This window comes from Octopus sinensis, linkage group LG15 (genome assembly GCF_006345805.1).
Source record: "Octopus sinensis linkage group LG15, ASM634580v1, whole genome shotgun sequence".
Classification (NCBI taxonomy): domain Eukaryota; kingdom Metazoa; phylum Mollusca; class Cephalopoda; order Octopoda; family Octopodidae; genus Octopus; species Octopus sinensis.
In genome coordinates, this window is record NC_043011.1 from 54151100 (window position 1) to 54171127 (window position 20028).

Genomic DNA, 20028 nt, shown 5'->3' on the forward strand with positions numbered 1-20028 from the left:
CAAAAACAAAGGTATTTACCTCTATCATAAGAGACCTTTTGTATGCAGATGATTGTGAGCTAGTAGCACACACAGAGATTTATACGCAACACATTTTGAATACATTCTCTGATGTTTGCACTGCCTTAGGATTGACAGTCAATCTCAAGAAAACTGTTGTCATGCATCAACCTGCCCTTGGTACGCAGTATAGTGTACCAAATATCTATATGTATGGTAAACGGCTTGATGTAGTTGATCAGTTTGTCTACCTGGGAAGCACTATTAATAGATATGGCAATTTGGATGATGAAATTCCATATGGAATTAGGAAAGCAAGTGTTGTTTTCGGAAGGCTAGAAAAGCGCCTCTGGAGTCGGCGAGACATATGCAGAAAGACAAAGATAAAGGTGTACAAGGCATGTGTGCTCCCTTCTCTTCCCTATGCCTGCGAGACGTGGGTCACATATCGATACCACCTTAAACAACTGGAACGTTTCCATTTGATGTGCCTCAGACGGATCTATGGCATTAAGTGGAAGGACCGCATCAGTGATCTTGAAATATTGGAAAGCTCTCGGTGTGAAAGTATAGAAGCTCTTGTGTTAAAGCAAAGGCTCAGATGGAGTGGTCATCTGGTCAGAATGAAGGATTCAAGGATGCCAAAACAACTCTTTTATGGAGAGTTAGCTAAAGGAGAACGACCTCCACATAAACCGAAAAAGAGGCATAAGGACTTGCTGAAGGCTTCCTTAAGAGATGCTTGCATCTCTCCTGACACATGCCAAGGCATAGTTATTGATCGTAGCAGGTGGAGAAGGATTGTGCATGAGGGGACAGCCGCTTTTGAGAAATCTCGAGTTGCACATGAGAAAGTAAGGAGGGATGTCAGGAAGGGCATCGCTGTTACACTTCAAAAGGGAAGGGTCTTCCTTTGATGCTGACATGCAATGTCTGTGCAAGACCCTGCCTCAGTAAAGCTGGACTCGAGAGTCATCTTCGTCGTCATAAAGCGAGAAAGATGAGTGACAACCTGGCCACTGGTGGTGGTGTAACACACCATACTAATCATATCTGTCGGGCATGTGGAAGAGAGTGTAATTCGGCAGGAGGACTTAAACGACATGCAAAGGTACATGTAGCCCAGTTACAACTACAGCCGGCTATTACCGGTAAAGGTTTTAGTTGCCAATTCTGTACAAGACATTGTAGATCTTTAGCTGGGCTAAAAAGTCACATTCGATCACAGCACCAATAACAGTTAAGCTTCGTGCAATGGCCATACTCGATAACGAGGGGGCAGCCATAATGTATGTATGTATGTATGTATGTATGTATGTATGTATGTATGTATGTATGTACACACACAGTCGCTCTCTCACACACACACACTCACACTCATACACACATAGACATGTGCATATGTAGATCATCAATTAACGTCCGTTTTGGGGGGGGGTTCTATTTATTTATTTATTGCTCTTATTTCTTTTATATATATCCTCTGTTATAGTATCTCCCTTTGGTTGATGTAACCCCCCCCCCACCCGGTCTCTGTATTTTTCTTGTTTTTGTGTTTTTTGTTTATGTGCGCTGTAACTCGTCGATCTATATAGCCCTCCATGTCTTGGGCCATCGTGGTCAATAAAAGAAATTATTATTATTATTATTATTATTATTATTATTATTATTATATTATTATTATTATTATTATTATTAGCCCCCTTGGGGTAATAAAGAAATAAATTATCATCATCATCATCATCATTATTATCATCATCATCATCATCATTATTATTATCATTATCATTATCATTATTATTATTGTTGTTGTTGTTATTATTATTATTATTATTATTATTATTATTATTATATTATCATCATCATCATCATCATTATTATTATCATTATCATTATCATATTATTATTGTTGTTGTTGTTATTATTATTATTATTATTATTATTCTATTATTATATCATCATCATCATCATTATTATTATCATTATCATTATCTTATATTATTGTTGTTGTTGTTATTATTATTATTATTATTATCATTATCATTATTATTATTGTTGTTGTTGTTATTATTATTATTATTATCATTATCATTATCATTATTATTATTGTTGTTGTTATTATTATTATCATTATCATTATCGTTATCGTTATCGTTGTTGTTGTTGTTGTTGTTGTTGTTGCTGCTGTTGTTGTTGTTGTTGTTGTTGTTGTTATTATTATTATTATTATTATTATTATTATTATTATTATTATTATTATTATTATTTATTATTATTATTATTATTATTATTAAGACGGCGAGCTGGCAGAAACGTTAGCACGCCGGGCGAAATGCTTAGCCGTATTTCGTCTGCCGCTACGTTCTGAGTTCTAATTCCGCCGAGGTGGACTTTGCCTTTCATCCTTTCGGGGTCGATTAAATAATTACCAGTTACGCACTGAGGTCGATATAATCGACTTAATCCGTGTGTCTGTCCTTGTTTGTTCCGTCTGTGTTTAACCCCTTGTGGGTAGTATAGAAATAGATATTTCGTCTGCCATTACGTTCTGAGTTCAAATTCCGTCAAGGTCGATTTAAATAAGTACCAGTAAGCACTGGGGCCGATGTAATCGACTGAATCTCTTCTTTTTTACTCTAAGCACAAGGCCTGAAGTTTTGGGGGGAGGGGGTCAGTCGATTAGATCGACCCCAGTACGCAACTGGAACTTAATTTATCGACCCCGAAAGGATGAAAGGCAAAGTCGACCTCGGCGGAATTTGAACTCACAACGTAACGCAGACTAGATACCGCTAAGCATCTCGCCCGGCGTGCTAACGTTTCTGCCTGCTCGCCACCTTCGACTTAATCTCTTGGGCAGTCCTTGTTTGTCCCCTCTATGTTTAGCCCCTTGTGGGCAATAAATTAACCAATGTCTTAAATGCCATGATAGACTTGGTCCATATTTGCACTGGATTATATACTGTAAATATGGACTCCCATTTGAGAAGAACTGGTAGGAACATAAGCCTGCCAAAGTTGTAGAAAATAAAGATTTCAACGTTCACCGGGACTTCTGTATTCCGAATAATCGTGCTATTCAGGCCAATAGATTAGAAATTGTGATAAAAAAATCACGTTGACAAAACATGTCACCGCAGAGATATGTCAATGAAAGCAGAGTGCAACACTGTAGAAACAATTCAAATGTTATTTATACCAAAGGACCTTGAGGTCTCAAAACATGGCATCTAAGAACGTCAACTATATCTGATCTGTGAACATAGGAGCTTCGGGGACAATACCCCGAAGGCGCTCTTAAACACCATGGACAAATATCTGGAACCTTAAAAAGCATCAGAAGTACAAAAAGTTGTTCTCCTGGATACTGTCAACGTTCAAAGAAAAAGTTGTCAACTTGGAAATGCCTGATTCTCTGAAAACTCTTTCAAAACTGAAGTGTTACAAATTTAACCGTCTTAATGCAATGTTATGACCAGTTCAAATCTTCTTGTGGCACGTCTGGACTAATAAACAAGCCACTAATTTTTTTTTATCGTGGAGAAAATTTATTGCTGTTGACAATGGTGTAGATCAGTTTGCAGCGCCCCCTTTCCAGACTCTGAGATGCAGTCTTTCGGAGTAGTTATATTCTCTTCGGTCACAGATACTGGGCAGAGGGCATTTCAAACTGATGAAAAAAAGCGACTCTTACGTTATTTCAGTCACCCTATGATGGCTGATGTGGAGGCACATGGCCTAGTGGCTAGAACAGCGGACTCGCGTTCGAGGGATCGCGGGTTCGAATCTCAGACCGGGCGATGTGTGTGTTTATGAGTGAAACACCTAAGCTGCACGCGGCTCCGGCAGAAGGTAATGGCGAACTTCTGCTGACTCTTTCGCCACGACCTTCTCCCACTCTTTCCTCGTACAAGAAGCTAACATTCTACCGACCATATCTTATCAATCTTTACCAGCAAGCTTTCATTGGGAACAGCAGCATACCACACTGATTAGCTCTGCTAGAGACAAAACCGATCCCCAAATGCAGAACCAACCACATGGCAAAAAACTACCGGTACATTGCATGCCTGGACTTAATGTATAAGATATATACAGCATGTTTAAACCTCTTCCTCTGGAACCATTGTGAAACCAATATTATCACAGCAGAAGAAGCATTTGGGAGGAAGGGAGTTTGTGGATGTGCCGAGCAATTGCTAGTCAACAAAACTGTGATGTCAGAGGTGCAAGAGCATTGGAGGAACCTAGTTTCAATGTGGCCAGATTACAAAAAAGCCTTTGACTCTGTTCCCCACTCAGAGATGCCAGAAGCTCCTAAACTTGGTAAAGTTCCAGTGAGAATAGTCAAAGCCATCGCTGACCTGACTTAATCATGGGCCACCATCTTGAAATTAGACAGAAAGAATGACTGTATTGTCACCCATAGAATATGGCATCGCAGAGGCATATTCCAAGGAGACAGTCTCTCTGTGGTGTTGTTTATACTTTGCGTAAACCCCTTGTCATTCATATTAAGGGAATCTGAAGGATAAGTCACTGGTTCACAAAGAAGCAGAAATACCAAAATTATACACTGTTTCTTTGTGGATGACTTAAAACTTTATGCAAAGAATATGCATGAGATGGAAAAGAGCCTTGTGTTCCACAGGGGGGGGGGGAACTAGTGTAGTCCTTCAAAAAGAAAAAAAAATTGTCAACCCAAAGTACGTTGCCAGTTGCAAGGTGAGGGTGAAGCTGCAGCAATGGAACAGTCACCCTCCTGACAGAACCGTCGATGACAAAATTGCCATTACTTGCAGAAATAAAAAAAAAACCCAAAAAGAATAATGGTATACGCCCCGCCCCCTCAAAGAAAACAAAAGAAAAAAATCGAAATAAAAATACACTCCATCACTATGATCTAGTGATTCTAACGTAACATGAACGTTAAATTAAGTGTTTCTAACCAGCAATCCCGGCTAGCTCAGTCGGTAGAGCACGAGACTCTTAATCTCGGGGTCGTGGGTTCGAGCCCCACGTTGGGCGATCTTTACCTTTTTACTTCTTTTAAAATTTTAATACTTAAAAAAAAAAAAAAAATATGTGCCAGTGTGGTAAGTAGCTTGCTTACCAACCACATGGTTCCGGGTTCAGTCCCACTGCGTGGCACCTTGGGCAAGTGTCTTCTACTATAGCCTCGGGCCGACCAAAGCCTTGTGAGTGGATTTGGTACGCGGAAACTGAAAGAAGCCCGTCGTATATATGTATATATATATGTGTGTGTGTATGTTTGTGTGTCTGTGTTTGTCTCCCTAGCATTGTTTGACAACCGATGCTGGTGTGTTTATGTCCCCGTTACTTAGCGGTTCGGCAAAAGAGACCGATAGAATAAGTACTGGGCTTACAAACGAATAAGTCCCGGGGTCGAGTTGCTCGATTAAAGGCGGTGCTCCAGCATGGCCGCAGTCAAAATGACTGAAACAAGGAAAAGAGAAAAGATATATATATATATATATATATATATATATTATATATATATATATATATATATATATTATATCCGGTGATGCCAACTCCCCCCTTGAACGTCTCAATTCCTACAAGTTGACATTTCTTCGGCAAATTAAATTAAGTTCTTTATTCCACTCAGCTATGGACAGAGTAAGCCACCCGCCCACCATTATTAAGCCACCCGCCCACCCAGAATTAAGGTTCTGTCAAGGAGTGAGAGAATCCACTAACATGAGAGTCACGTAAAAGACTCCTATCTTGGCCCAAGGGCAATTAATGTATCAGAACTCCGGCCGAAACTTATTTCAGTATATACATACATACATACAGTAATACCACGCCATATCGCGGGTCACCTATCACAGTTTATTATTTAAGCTTGCGTCGATTCCTCCATGGGTTTGTCTGGCATTTGTAATAGAACAAATACAGACAAATGATGACGATGACGACGACGACACGTTTAGGCGGCGATAAACATTACTTCTCAGTATAAATACTTCTTTTGTCTTTAATAGAGATTTTCTTAACGAGTGAGTTTTCATTAAAAAAAAATAAAGTATTTTAAAGAATTAAAAAAAAAAGAAAAAAGAAAATGGTTGGGAGAGAACTGCTTAATCAAAGTAGCCGCCCTCAACACCCTCCTTTGCCTCAAGACGGCCCCGGAACCGCAGCACGTTTTGTAGCCTTTACAGCGTTTATAGAGAACTGAGCAGCCGTTAAGACGTTGGCATTTTGATATCCGGTGCAAATCATCACGATTCAATATTCAAGTAATTTTCACTCCTCCATGTGTGATAACTTTTTCCCGACCACAACTTTAATCCTTATGCTTTCCAATGCCACTGACCGTTCACCCATGCATCGAAATGTTCCTGAAAAAAAGGAGACATAAAACAATGCTCAAATTTAGTCCAGACACTGCATCACTATCGATACAGTTTGCATATATTAATAAGGGAGGTAACTCTTGTAAGGAATATAGGAGTTACTTCATCTTGAATTATTTGATTCGAGTTCAGTGTATCTCCTATATAGTGCTCACGTGGTTTTTGTCCGTCACAAGAGACGACTGACGAAGGAAGGGGTGATAACCACCGATGGAAGTGGGATGCTGAAAATTTAACCGTGGAAAAAATCCCCAGAAAAACGGCGCTTCAACTCTGTGTAAATATATGTGTGTATGTGAGTGCGTGTAAAAGAGAGCTATATGAAGGTTTGTGTGTGTGAGCGTGTGTGTTTACTCTTTTACTTGTTTCAGTCATTTGACTGTGGCCATGCTGGAGCACCGCCTTTAGTCGAGCAAATCGACTCCAGGACTTATTCTTTGTAAGCCTAGTACTTATTGTATCGTTCTCTTTTGCCGAACCTCTAAGTGACGGTGACGTAAACACACCGCCTTAAAACTCGCCGCCTTAAAAAGGAATGTTTGTTCCTTCTCGAGCCATGTCTGGCTCATAAGGGCCGGTTTCCCGGTTTCCTTGGCGTATCGGTTCCCCACCTGGACGGAACGCCGGTCCGTCGCAGGTGAGCTGCAAGATGCAGGAGGAAAGAGTGAGAGAAGGTTGTGGCGAAAGAGTCAGCAGAAGTTTGCCATTACCTTCTGCCGGAGCCGCATGGAACTTAGCTGTTTCTCTCAAAAACACATATATCGCCCGGTCTCTGATTCGACTCGCGATCCCTCGACCGCGAGTCCGCTGCTCTAACCACTCGGCCATGTGCCTCCACTGTGGTTGAGAATACGAAACTGAAATTGCGAGCATGATGTCTCTACTGCCAGTGGGTATGGTGGCCAATTCGGTGTTTATAGTAGTACCCGCCAGAAGCGAATCTCCAATACACTCGTTTTGTGTGTCACGATAACAACAGGGTAGGGCATATACAGGGTGGCCATAAAGTCACGTACCATCCTGCAGTATGTGAAAATGCTAACATTCTCTTTCTACATCTCTTTTCACAACTGCTGATATTACTCGCAAACCAATCCGCATTGGATGGAGATAGATAATCAACTACCCTAGGGCTAGGTAATGGCGGGTGTGGTGTGGGATTTGGCCCAATCGAGTGATTGGACCATTTTATTTTGAGGGCTCTGTGACAGGTGATTCGTATCTGGATATGTTTAGCAACAAGACGATGCCTCATGTGCATTCACATGGAAGGGGAAATTCTGTCTGCTTTCAGCAGAACGGGGCTTGGCCCCGTTATGTACTACAAGTTCGGGATTTTCTGAATGAACATTTTCCAGGGAGATGATTTGGGCGTCACGGGCCACTTGAATGGCCACCACCGTCACCAGATTTAACTCCCATGGACTTTTTCTTCTGGGGCTACATTAAATTCCGAGTGTATTCTGAAAAGATTCGTGACCAAGGACATCTTCTTCAAAGAATTGTTGAAGCGTGTGAGCAAGTCAATAGCAATGAAGAGTTGTTTGGAAGGGTTCATCGTAATTTCAAATTCCGTATGTAGACTTGTTTAGAGCTACATGGCCAACACTTCGAACATTGGTAATGGATTACTTACTTCCTTGCTAATAAAGCATACTTGATATCTCCCATGGTATGTGACTTTGTGGCCACCCTGCCAAGTCCAGCGAAACACATCACTAAATAGCCACTGGTCAGCTATCAGGTTTCCTTGGTTACGTTTTTGTTTCGAAAATTTTGCGACAAACTATTTCAATGTAGAATACATCAGTAAAATTGTAAGTCAGCCACGAACAGCCGAAATAGCTCAGTTGGGAGAGCGTTAGACTGAAGATCTAAAGGTCCCTGGTTCAATCCCGGGTTTCGGCATGATTCCTCATATTTTATTTTGTTCTTGGGTTCAATCGAATTATAAATATTGACAATATTTCTACGACAACTTGGTTTTCTTCATGCCATCTCTCCATAAATACCGTTCAACTACGCAATGTCATTGTAAATAGAAGGAAACAGATCACAGACCAGTGAAAAATCTTTTTTTTTCAACATTTTATGATGCAATTTTAATTAATAAGTATGTTTGGAAATTTTCAAACTAAAGGTATAGATTTTTAAGAAAGATTAGGCGAAGTGCATTCCTCTAGTTATGGCGAATTGTTTTGGAAATAGTTTTTTTCCCTTGGTAATTGTAGAAGAGAATTAAAATTATTTCACGCCTACATTTCTCTGCTACAAATGAAGAAAACTAAAAGAAAAGAAATATATCTCGCAGTATTTATAGCTGTCTCTGTGGCGCAATCGGTTAGCGCGTTCGGCTGTTAACCGAAAGGTTGGTGGTTCAAGCCCACCCAGGGACGGATTCTTTTAGTTTTGCTGAAAATTTACCAGCGTTGAAGCTTCGCTTTTCTCGCCCATTGCCGGAATAGAATAGAAGAATGTTTGCATTGTGGTTTATAATAAGCTTTATTCGAACCCGCGATCCCTCGATCGCGAGTCCACTGCTCCAACTACTAGGCCATGTCCCCCAACCTTAAAAAGGAATATAAGGAACTAAAACCTTCACTGAGCGCTTGTAACCAAAGAAGAACCGGAATGAACAGCAGTGTGAGATGAGCGCAAGTGGTGAGAAGTGAACAGGGGCTTTCCTACAGATGAAATTTCAAAAATCCTTCAGCAAAACTGAAGGAATTAGTTCCTGAGAGGAACCGAAACAACAAAATTACTGCTGATAGAGTAAGGCGCAGACCGATTGCAACACAGATAAAAGCAATGCCTCTGTGTTGCAGTCAAGCAGCGCATTATGCTTTTAATGAATATAACGACATCAGTGATATAACTTTTTCTTAAGATTTCTTCATTTGTAGCAGAGAAATTTACACGTGAAAGAATTTTAATTTTCTTTTGCAATCACCAAGAAGAAATACTATTTCCAAAGTGATTTGCCTTAAGAGAGGAATGTGTCTCGCCAAATCTCTGAAAAATGCAGATTTATTTGATACAATTTTTTCTAAGTATATTTAGAGGTTATGATTACTCTGATCTTGACAATATCAGTTTATATCATTAACTTTACTGAGCACTTATGAGCAGAGAGAAACGGAAATATAATTTGATATAAAACACACTTAGAGAAACTGTTCTATGTTGTACCCGCAATTGGCGAGAAAAGAGGAAAGGCTTCAATGCGAGGGTTATTGCAAATATCTTGTCCAATTCCGTCACCGAAATTGGCGAAAAAAAGGGATTCAATGTAAAGTTTATCGCAAAACTGTAAAAAAAAACAACAAAAGAAACAGACCCTGCGTGGGATTGAACGCGTTAATCGATTGCGCCACATAGACATGTCAAAAAAAAAAAAAGCATAACCAGTTATATTTCTTTTCTTTTCTTCATGGTGTCTTCATTTGTAGCGTGAAAGAATTTAAATCCTGTTTTACAATTGTCAAGGGCTGTGGCCGAAGCTCGGGAAATTGACGAAAGAAATCCCTCGAGACGAAAGTATAAGCGAGGAAAATTGATAGATGACCAGTGGCTATTCAGTGACGTCTTTCGTCAGACATGACAGGTAAATTATATAAGCCCTACCTTGTCGAAATCGTGATGCACAGAACGAGTGTATTGGAGATTCGCTTCTGCTGGCAAAAGACATACATACTGAACTGTGTCCAGGAGACCCGCACGTAGTAGAGATAGCATGCTACCAATTTCAGCTTAGAACTATCAACCGCAGCGTCCAGTTCGTGAACTGGCAAGACGGCAGTGAACGAGTGTAAAGTACTTGTGGCTTTGATAAAATCAGAAAATGCCTGTGGCGGAACAGGTACAAAAAATGCCTTTTTTTCTGCAATTATGTTCCATGTGCCGACCAGTATCGTTTCCCCTTGCTTTCTTTCTTTCATTCCGTATATTTTTGAAAACAGAGGAAACGAAATAAATTTAGCACGAAATTGTCCTTTTTTTTTCTGCAATCGGTGAGAAAAGAGAAGCTTCAACGTAAAGGTTATTGCAAATATTTTATTCTAAAACTAAAACGAAACGTCCCCGGGTTGGCTTGAACCACCAACCTTTCGGTTAACAGCCGAACGCGCTAATCGACTGAGCCACAAGGCTGTACAAGTTCTGTTTCTTTTCATTAAGTTTATTTCATTTGTTACAGAGAAAAAGCGTGAAAGAAATTTAATTCTTTTTTACATTTACCAAGAAGAAACATTATTTGCAAAGGAGTTTGCCTCATCTAATCCTTCGTAAAATTGTTTCTTCATTTTATTCAAACTTTTCCAAATATACCCATAGATTATGATCACCCTGTTAAAATTTTGTAAAAAGGAAATATTTTTCTGGAAATCTAAGAATATCTTCCTGCCGTTTTACAAAGCTCTTACTTAGTTGAACGATGTGTAGGCAAAGATGGAATGAAGAATTCTCTGTCAATTTAGGTATTTCTAATAAATATTTATAATTCGATTGACAATAAGGATAAAATGAATTCGAACTGGTATGCCGAAACCCGGGATTGAACCAGGGACCTCATTTTATTCAAACTTTTCCAAATATACCCATAGATTATGATCACCCTGTTAAAATTTTGTAAAAAGGAAATATTTTTCTGGAAACTAAGAATATCTTCCTGCCGTTTTACAAAGCTCTACTTAGTTGAACGATGTGTAGGCAAAGATGGATGAAGAATTCTCTGTCAATTTAGGTATTTCTAATAAATATTTATAATTCGATTGACAATAAGGATAAAATGAATTCGAACTGGTATGCCGAAACCCGGGATTGAACCAGGGACCTCATTTTATTCAAACTTTTCCAAATATACCCATAGATTATGATCACCCTGTTAAAATTTTGTAAAATGGAAATATTTTTCTGGAAGTCTAAGGATATCTTCCTGCCGTTTTGCAATGCTCTGACCTAGTTGAACGATGTGTAGGAGAAGATGGAACGAAGAATTCTCTGTCAATTTAGGTATTTCTAATAGATATTTATAATTCGATTGACAATAAGGATAAAATGAATTCGAACTGTATGCCGAAACCGGGATTGACCAGGGACCTTTAGATCTTCAGTCTAACGCTCTCCACCTGAGCTATTTCGGCTGGACGACAGGGTTCTTTGATATTGTTATTTATTCGCGACACAGAAGTAGTCTTGACGTAATTTACGAAAGAAAATTTTCGAGACGAAAGAAAGTCTAAGCGAAGAAAACTGATGGCTGACCGGTGGCTGCCTGGCGATGTCTTTTGCCAGACATGACAGGTAATCTCTACGCCTTGTTTTTGTCGTAATCTTCACACACAGAACGAGTGTATTTGAGATTTCCTTCTACCGGTAATTACTAAAAGCACACTGACTTGTGGCCAACATACCCGCTCATAGTTTGAGATATGCTACCAATTTCTGTTTAGAACTCTCAATCACAGCGTTGAGTTTGTCCACACGCAAGGCGGCGAGCTGGCAGAAACGTTAGCACGCCGGACGAAATGCGTAGCGGTGTTTCGTCTGCCGTTACGTTCTGAGTTCAAATTCCGACGAGGTCGACTTTGCCTTTCATGTTTTCGGGGTCGATAAATTAAGTACCAGTTACGCACTGGGGTCGATGTTATCGACTTAATCCCTTTGTCTGTCCTTGTTTGTCCATTCTGTGTTTAGCCCCCTTGTGGGCAATAAAGAAATGACAAGATGCAACCGCACAAGTGGAAAGTGCTTTGGGTCCGCTCACCATTCCCTGATTGACTCATGACTCTACGAATGCCTGTGGCAGAACAGGTACAAGAAATGGCTTTAAAAAAAAAAAATATTCTGTGTCACGTGTCGCTCAATATCATTCCAATAATTTTATGAAGGAAGAAACAAGAAAAAACAAAGAAACAGATGTATGAATATATTATTCATAGGCGCCGGAGAGGCTGTGTGGTAAGTAGATTGCTTACCAACCACATGGTTCTGGGTTCAGTGTCATTGCGTGGCACCTTGGGCAAGTGTTTTCTACTATAGCCTTGGGCTGACCAAAGCCTTGTGAGTGGATTTGGTAGACGGAAACTGAAAGAAGCCCGTCGTATATATATATATATATATATATGTGTGTGTGTGTGTGTGTGTGTATGTGCGTGTGTGTGGTGTGTGTGTGTGTGTGTGTGTGTGTGTGTGTGTGTGTATGTGTGTGTCTGTGTTTGTCTCCCCAACATCGCTTGGCAACCGATACTGGTGTGTTTACGTCCCCGTAACTTAGCGGTTCGGCAAAAAAGACCGATATAATAAGTACTAGGCTTACAAAGAATAAGTTCTGGAGTGGATTTGCTCGACTAAAGGTGGTGCTCCAGCATGGCCGCAGTCAAATGACTGAAACAAGTTAAAGAGCAAAAGAGTATACGACATGAGGATTGAAATCGTGGCAATGAAAGTAACAGTGTTGTGTGATACGGAATGATTTCGTCAGTTTGACGTCGGTTATCCAGTTGTCTTGTACGCAAGACGAACCTAACTAAACGATAAAATTGTGTTGCAGTACGAAGATTTAGTTTGTTAAAACATTACGTACATATCAACATAAAGCTGATACCTCGGGTCAGTACCAGCGACTAAGACTTCGTTGACAAACAAATACATTGATGTGAACATTGAGAAAATTTTAGAGAAAAATGCGCATGCGTACAGTATGAAGCTTAGAGAAATTAGGCAAGTTTTCGGGCTTTTTATATCATTTACTAAGCACCTGTCAAGGTACAAGAAGCAAAATAAAGCTTATTATAAACCACAATGCAAAAATTGTTCCATTCTATTCCCGCAATGGGCGAGAAAAGCGAAGCTTCAACGCTGGTGTATTTTCAGCGAAACTAAAAGAATCCGTCCCTGGGTGGGCTTGAACCACCAACCTTTCGGTTAACAGCCGAACGCGCTAACCGATTGCGCCACAGAGACACCCGTAGGCAATCTGCCAGATATATTTCTTTACTTTTAGGTTTCTTTGTTTATAGCAGAGTAATTTAGGCGTGAAATAATGTTAATTCTCTTCTACAATTACCAAAGGAAAAAGACTATTTCCAAACAAATACCCATAACTACAGGAATGTACCTCACCTAATCTTTCTTAAAATGTATATTTTTCGTTTGAAAATTTCCAAACACAGTTATTAATTAAAATTGCATCATAAAATGTAGAAAAAATAATAATTTTCACTGGTCTGTGATCTGTTTACAATGACATTGCGTAGTTGAACGATGTTTATGGAGAAATAGCAGGAAGAAAACCAAGTTGTCATAGAAATTTCGTAAATATTTATTATTCGATTGAAGCTAAGAACAAAATGAAAGTGAGAAACAATGCCGAAACCCGGGATCGAACCAGGGAGCTTTAGATCTTCAGTCTAACGCTCTCCCACCTGAGCTATTTCGGCTGGACGACATGGCTCTTTGATATTGTTTATTTATTCGATACTGAAGTAGTCTTGACGTAATTTACGAAAGAAAATTTTCGAGACGAAAGAAAGTCTAAGAGAAGAAAACTGATGTCTGACCGGTGGCTGCCTAGCGATGTCTTTTGCCAGACATGACAGGTAATTCTCTACGCCTTGTTTTTGTCGTAATCTTCACACACAGAACGAGTGTATTTGAGATTTCCCTCTACCGGTAATTACTAAAAACACACTGACTTGTGGTCGACATACCCGCTCATAGTTTGAGATATGCTACCAATTTCTGTTTAGAACTCTCAATCACAGCGTTGAGTTTGTCCATACGCAAGACCGTGAGCTGGCAGAAACGTTAGCACGCCGGACGAAATGCGTAGCGGTGTTTCGTCTGCCGTTACGTTCTGAGTTCAAATTCCGACGAGGTCGACTTTGCCTTTCATGTTTTCGGGGTCGATAAATTAAGTACCAGTTACGCTCTGGGGTCGATGTTATCGACTTAATCCGTTTGTCTGTCTTTGTTTGTCCCTTCTGTGTTTATCCCCTTGTGGGTAGTAAAGAAATAGGTATTTTGTCTGTCTTTATGTTCTGAGTTCAAATTGCGCAGAGATCGACTTAGCCTTTCATACTTTCGGGGTCGATAAATTAAGTACCAGTTGTGTACTGGGCCGATCTAATCGACTGCCCCCGCCTCTCCACAAATTTCAGGCCTTGTGCCTAGAGTGGAAAAGATTCTGAAGGTGGCGAGCTGGCAGAAACGTTAGCAGGTCGGGTGAAATACTTAGCGGTATTTCGTCTGCTGTTACGTTCTGAGTTCAAATTCCGACGAGGTCGACTTTGCCTTTCATCCTTTCGGGGTCGATAAATTTAATACCAGTTACGCACTGGGGTCGATGTCATCGACTTAATCCCTTTGTCTGTCCTTGTTTGTCTCCTCTGTGTTTAGCCCCCTTGTGGGCAATAAAGAAATGACGAGATGCAACCGCACAAGTGGAAAGTGCTTTGGGTCCGCTCACCATTCCCTGATTGACTCATGACTCTACGAATGCCTGTGGCAGAACAGGTACAAGAAATGGCTTTTTAAAAAAAAAAATATTCTGTGTCACGTGTCGCACAATATCATTCCAATAATTTTATGAAGGAAGAAACAGAAGAAAAAACGAAGAAACAGATGTATGAATATATTATTCATAGGCGCCGGAGAGGCTGTGTGGTAAGTAGCTTGCTTACCAACCACATGGTTCTGGGATCAGTCTCATTGCGTGGCACCTTGGGCAAGTGTTTTCTACTATAGTCTTGGGCTGACCAAAGCCTTGTGAGTGGATTTGGTAGACGGAAACTGAAAGAAGCCCGTCGTATATATGTATATACATGTGTGTGTGTGATTGTGTGTCTGTGTTCGTCTCCCCAACATCGCTTGGCAATCGATGCTAGTGTGTTTACGTCCCCGTAACTTAGCGGTTCGGCAAAAAAGACCGATAGAATAAGTACTAGGCTTACAAAGAATAAGTTCTGGGGTCGATTTGCTCGACTGAAGGCGGTGCTCCAGCATGGCCGCAGTCAAATGACTGAAACAAGTAAAAGAGTAAAAGAGTATACGACATGAGGATTGAAATCGTGGCAATGAAAGTAACAGTGTTGTGTTATACGGAATGATTTCGTCAGTTTGACGTCGGTTATCCAGTTGTCTTGTACGCAAGACGAACCTAACTAAACGATAAAATTGTGTTGCAGTACGAAGATTTAGTTTGTTAAAACATTACGTACATATCAACATAATATTTTCGATAAAGCCGATACCTCGGGTCAGTACCAGCTACTAAGACTTCGTTGACAAACAAATACATTGATGTGAACATTGAGAAAATTTGAGAGAATAATGCGCATGCGTACAGTATGAAGCTTAGAGAAATTAGGCAAGTTTTCGGGCTTTTTTATAATATCAGTTTTTATAATATCATTTACTAAGCACCTGTAAAGGTAGAAGAAGCAAAATAATGCTTATTATAAACCACAATGCAAACATTCTTCTATTCTATTCCCGCAACGGTCGAGAAAAGCGAAGCTTCAACGCTGGTGTATTTTCAACAAAAGCGAAAGAATCCGTCCCTGGGTGGGCTTGAACCACCAACCTTTCGGTTAACAGCCGAACGCGCTAACCGATTGCGCCACAGAGACAGCTATAAATACTGCGAGATATATTTCTTTTCTTTTAGTTTTCTTCATTTGTAGCAGAGAAATGTAGGCGTGAAATAATTTTAATTCTCTTCTACAATTACCAAGGGAAAAGAACTATTTCCAAAACAATTAGCCATAACTAGAGGAATGCACTTCACCTAATCTTTCTTAAAAATCTATACCTTTAGTTTGAAAATTTCCAAACATAGTTATGAATTAAAATTGCATCATAAAATGTTGAAAAAATAATAATTTTCACTGGACTGTCATCTGTTTCCTTCAGTTTACAATGACATTGCGTAGTTGAACAATGTTTATGGAGAGATGGCATGAACAAATCCAAGTTGTCATAGAAATTTCGTAAATATTTATAATTCGATTCCACCTAAGAACAAAATTAAAAAAAAAATGAAGTACCATGCCGAAACCCGGGACCTTTAGATCTTCAGTCTAACGCTCTCCCAACTGAGCTATTTCGGCCGTTCGATGCTGACTTACAATTTTACTGATGTATTCTACATTGAAATAGTTTGTCGCAAAATTTTCGAAACAAAAACGTAACCAAGGAAACCTGATAGCTGACCAGTGGCTATTTAGTGATGTGTTTCGCTAGACTTGGCAGGGTGGCCACAATGTCACGTACCATGGGAGATATCAAGTATGCTTTATTAGCAATGAAGTAAGTAATTCATTACAAATGTTCGATGTGTTGGCCATGTAGCTCTAAACAAGTCTACATACGGAATTTGAAATTACGATGAATCCTTTAAAACAACTCTTCATTGCTATTGACTTGTTCACACGCTTCAACAGTTCTTTGAAGAAATTGTTCTTGGTCACGAATCTTTTCAGAATACACTCGGAATTTAATGTAGCCCCAGAAGAGAAAAGTCCATGGGGGTTAAATCTGGTGACGGTGGTGGCCATTCAAGTGGCCCGTGACGCCCAAACCATCTCCCTGGAAAATGTTCATTCAGAAAATCTCGAACCTGTAGTACATAATGGGGCCAAGCCCCATTCTGCTGAAAGCAGACAGAATTTCCCCTTCAATGTGAATGCACATGAGGCATCGTCTTGTTGCTAAACATGTCCAGATACGAATCACCTGTCACAGAGCCCTCAAAATAAAATGGTCCAATCACTCGATTGGGCCAAATCCCACACCCACCATTACCTAGCCCTAGGGTAGTTGATTATCTATCTCCATCCAATGAGGATTGGTTTGCGAGTAATATCAGCAGTTGTGAAAAGAGATGTAGAAAGAGAATGCTAGCAATCTCACATACTGCAGGATGGTGCGTGACTTTATGGCCACCCTGTATATGCCCTACCCTGTCGCAATCGTGACACACAAAACTAGTGTATTGGAGATTCGCTTCTGCCGGGTACTACTATAAACACTGAATTGGCCACCATCCCCACAGGTATTAGAGACATCATGCTCGCAATTTCAGTTTTGTATTCTCAACTAGTGGTTAGAGCAGCGGACTCGCTGCTCTAACCACTAGGCCAGAGACCGGTCGATATATGTGTTTATGAGCGAAACGTATAAGGATAAAATAAATTCGAACTGGTATGCCGAAACCCGGGATTGAACCAGGGACCTTTAGATCTTCAGTCTAACGCTCTCCCACCTGAGCTATTTCGGCTGGACGACAGAGTTCTTTGGTATTGTTTATTTATTCGATACAGAAGTAGTCTTGACGTAATTTACGAAAGAAAATTTTCGAGACGAAAGAAAGTCTAAGCGAAGAAAACTGATGGTTGACCGGTGGCTGCCTGGCGATGTCTTTTGTCGGACATGACAGGTAATTCTCTACGCCTTGTTTTTGTCGCAATCTTCACACACAGAACGAGTGTATTTGAGATTTCCTTCTACAGGTAATTACTAAAAACACACTGACTTGTGGCCAACAAACCCGCTCATAGTTTGAGATATGCTACCAATTTCTGTTTAGAACTCTCAATCACAGCGTTGGGTTTGTCCACACGCAAGGCCGTGCAATCGTGAGACACAAAACGAGTGTATTGGAGATTCGCTTCTGCCGGTTACTACTATAAACACCGAATTGGCCACCATACCAACTGGCAGTAGAGGCATCATGCTCGCAATTTCAGTTTCGTATTCTCAACCACAGTGGAGGCACATGGCCTAGTGGTTAGAGCAGCGGACTCGCGGTCGAGGGATCGCGAGTTTGAATTAGAGACCGGGCGATATATGGGTTTTTGAGAGAAACAGCTAAGTTCCATGCGGCTCCGGCAGAAGGTAATTGCAAACTTCTGCTGACTCTTTCGCTATAACCTTCTCTCACTCTTTCCTCCTGCATTTTGCAGCTCACCTGCGACGGACCGGCGTTCCGTCCAGGTGGGGAACCTATACGCCAAGGAAACCGGGAAACCGGCATTTACGAGCCAGACATGGCTCGAGAAGTAACAAACAACATTCTCAACCACAGCGTAGATTTTGTCATCTCGCACGACGTGACGTATACTGAATAAATGGAAAGCACACTGGTCTTTGACTCAAGAAATATACGGCACTGTGTCACTCATCGGTCTATGATGAGTGACACCGAAAGGCTGGTGGTTCAAGCCCACCCAGGGACAGATTCTTTCACTTTTGCTGAAAATATACCAGCGTTGAAGCTTCTCTTTTCTCGACCGTTGCGGGAATAGAATAGAACAATTTCTGCATTGTGGTTTATAATAAGCTTTATTTTGCTTCTTCTACCTTTACAGGTGCTTAGTAAATGTAATATAAACTAATATTATAAAAAAAGCCCGAAAACTTGTACAATCTCTTCTCCACTAAATCTCACAGATGTATGACGATAAATTAATATTGCTTTTGTTTTATTTAATAAAGATAATTTTCTTCAAGGGCATTTTCCGTGTCTTAAAATATATTTCATCGGATATTTTTCATTTCAAAGAATTCTCCCATTTACTCAGTCAATACAGAATACGTCAATAAAATGGTAAATCAGCAACGCACAGCCGAAATAGCTCAGTTGGGAGAGCGTTAGACTGAAGATCTAAAGGTCCCTGGTTCAATCCCGGGTTTCGGCATGGTACTTCAATTTTTAAAATTTTGTTCTTGGGTTCAATCGAATTATAAATATTGACAATATTTCTATGACAACTTGGTTTTCTTCATGCCATCTCTCCATAAATATCGTTCAACTACGCAACGTCATTGTAAACAGAAGGAAACAGATCACAGACCAGTGAAAATTATTATTTTTTCAACATTTTATGATGCAATTTTAATTAATAAGTATGTTTGGAAATTTTCAAACTAAAGGTATAGATTTTTAAGAAAGATTAGGTGAAGTGCATTCCTCTAGTTATGGCTAATTGTTTTGGAAATAGTTCTTTTCCCTTGGTAATTGTAAAAGAGAATTAAAATTATTTCACGCCTACATTTCTCTGCTACAAACGAAGAAAACTAAAAGAAAAGAAACATATCTCGCAGCTTGTCTACAGATGTCTCTGTGGCGCAATTGGTTAGCGCGTTCGGCTGTTAACCGAAAGGTTGGTGGTTCAAGCCCACCCAGGGACGGATTCTTTCACTTTTGCTGAAAATATACCAGCGTTGAAGCTTCTCTTTTCTCGACCGTTGCGGGAATAGAATAGAACAATTTCTGCATTGTGGTTTATAATAAGCTTTATTTTGCTTCTTCTACCTTTACAGGTGCTTAGTAAATGTAATATAAACTAATATTATAAAAAAAGCCCGAAAACTTGTACAATCTCTTCTCCACTAAATCTCACAGATGTATGACGATAAATTAATATTGCTTTTGTTTTATTTAATAAAGATAATTTTCTTCAAGGGCATTTTCCGTGTCTTAAAATATATTTCATCGGATATTTTTCATTTCAAAGAATTCTCCCATTTACTCAGTCAATACAGAATACGTCAATAAAATGGTAAATCAGCAACGCACAGCCGAAATAGCTCAGTTGGGAGAGCGTTAGACTGAAGATCTAAAGGTCCCGGGTTTCGGCATGGT

General features: G+C 40.0%; 7 non-coding genes across 7 annotated transcripts; 5 read left to right on the forward strand and 2 right to left on the reverse strand.

Annotated features, from left to right (window-relative positions):
- The first annotated feature begins 4955 nt into the window (after positions 1-4955).
- Positions 4956-5028, forward strand: Trnak-cuu. The gene has a single exon. It is a non-coding gene; the product is annotated as a tRNA-Lys (tRNA).
- Positions 5029-8218: 3190 nt separating this feature from the next.
- On the forward strand, positions 8219-8291 carry Trnaf-gaa. The gene has a single exon. It is a non-coding gene; the product is annotated as a tRNA-Phe (tRNA).
- A 414-nt stretch (positions 8292-8705) lies between these two features.
- Positions 8706-8779, forward strand: Trnan-guu. Its single transcript has one exon. It is a non-coding gene; the product is annotated as a tRNA-Asn (tRNA).
- Positions 8780-13272: 4493 nt separating this feature from the next.
- Trnan-guu lies at positions 13273-13346 on the reverse strand. The gene has a single exon. It is a non-coding gene; the product is annotated as a tRNA-Asn (tRNA).
- Positions 13347-15938: 2592 nt separating this feature from the next.
- Positions 15939-16012, reverse strand: Trnan-guu. Its single transcript has one exon. It is a non-coding gene; the product is annotated as a tRNA-Asn (tRNA).
- Positions 16013-19008: 2996 nt separating this feature from the next.
- Positions 19009-19081, forward strand: Trnaf-gaa. The gene has a single exon. It is a non-coding gene; the product is annotated as a tRNA-Phe (tRNA).
- A 419-nt stretch (positions 19082-19500) lies between these two features.
- Trnan-guu lies at positions 19501-19574 on the forward strand. The gene has a single exon. It is a non-coding gene; the product is annotated as a tRNA-Asn (tRNA).
- The last annotated feature ends 454 nt before the right edge of the window (positions 19575-20028 follow it).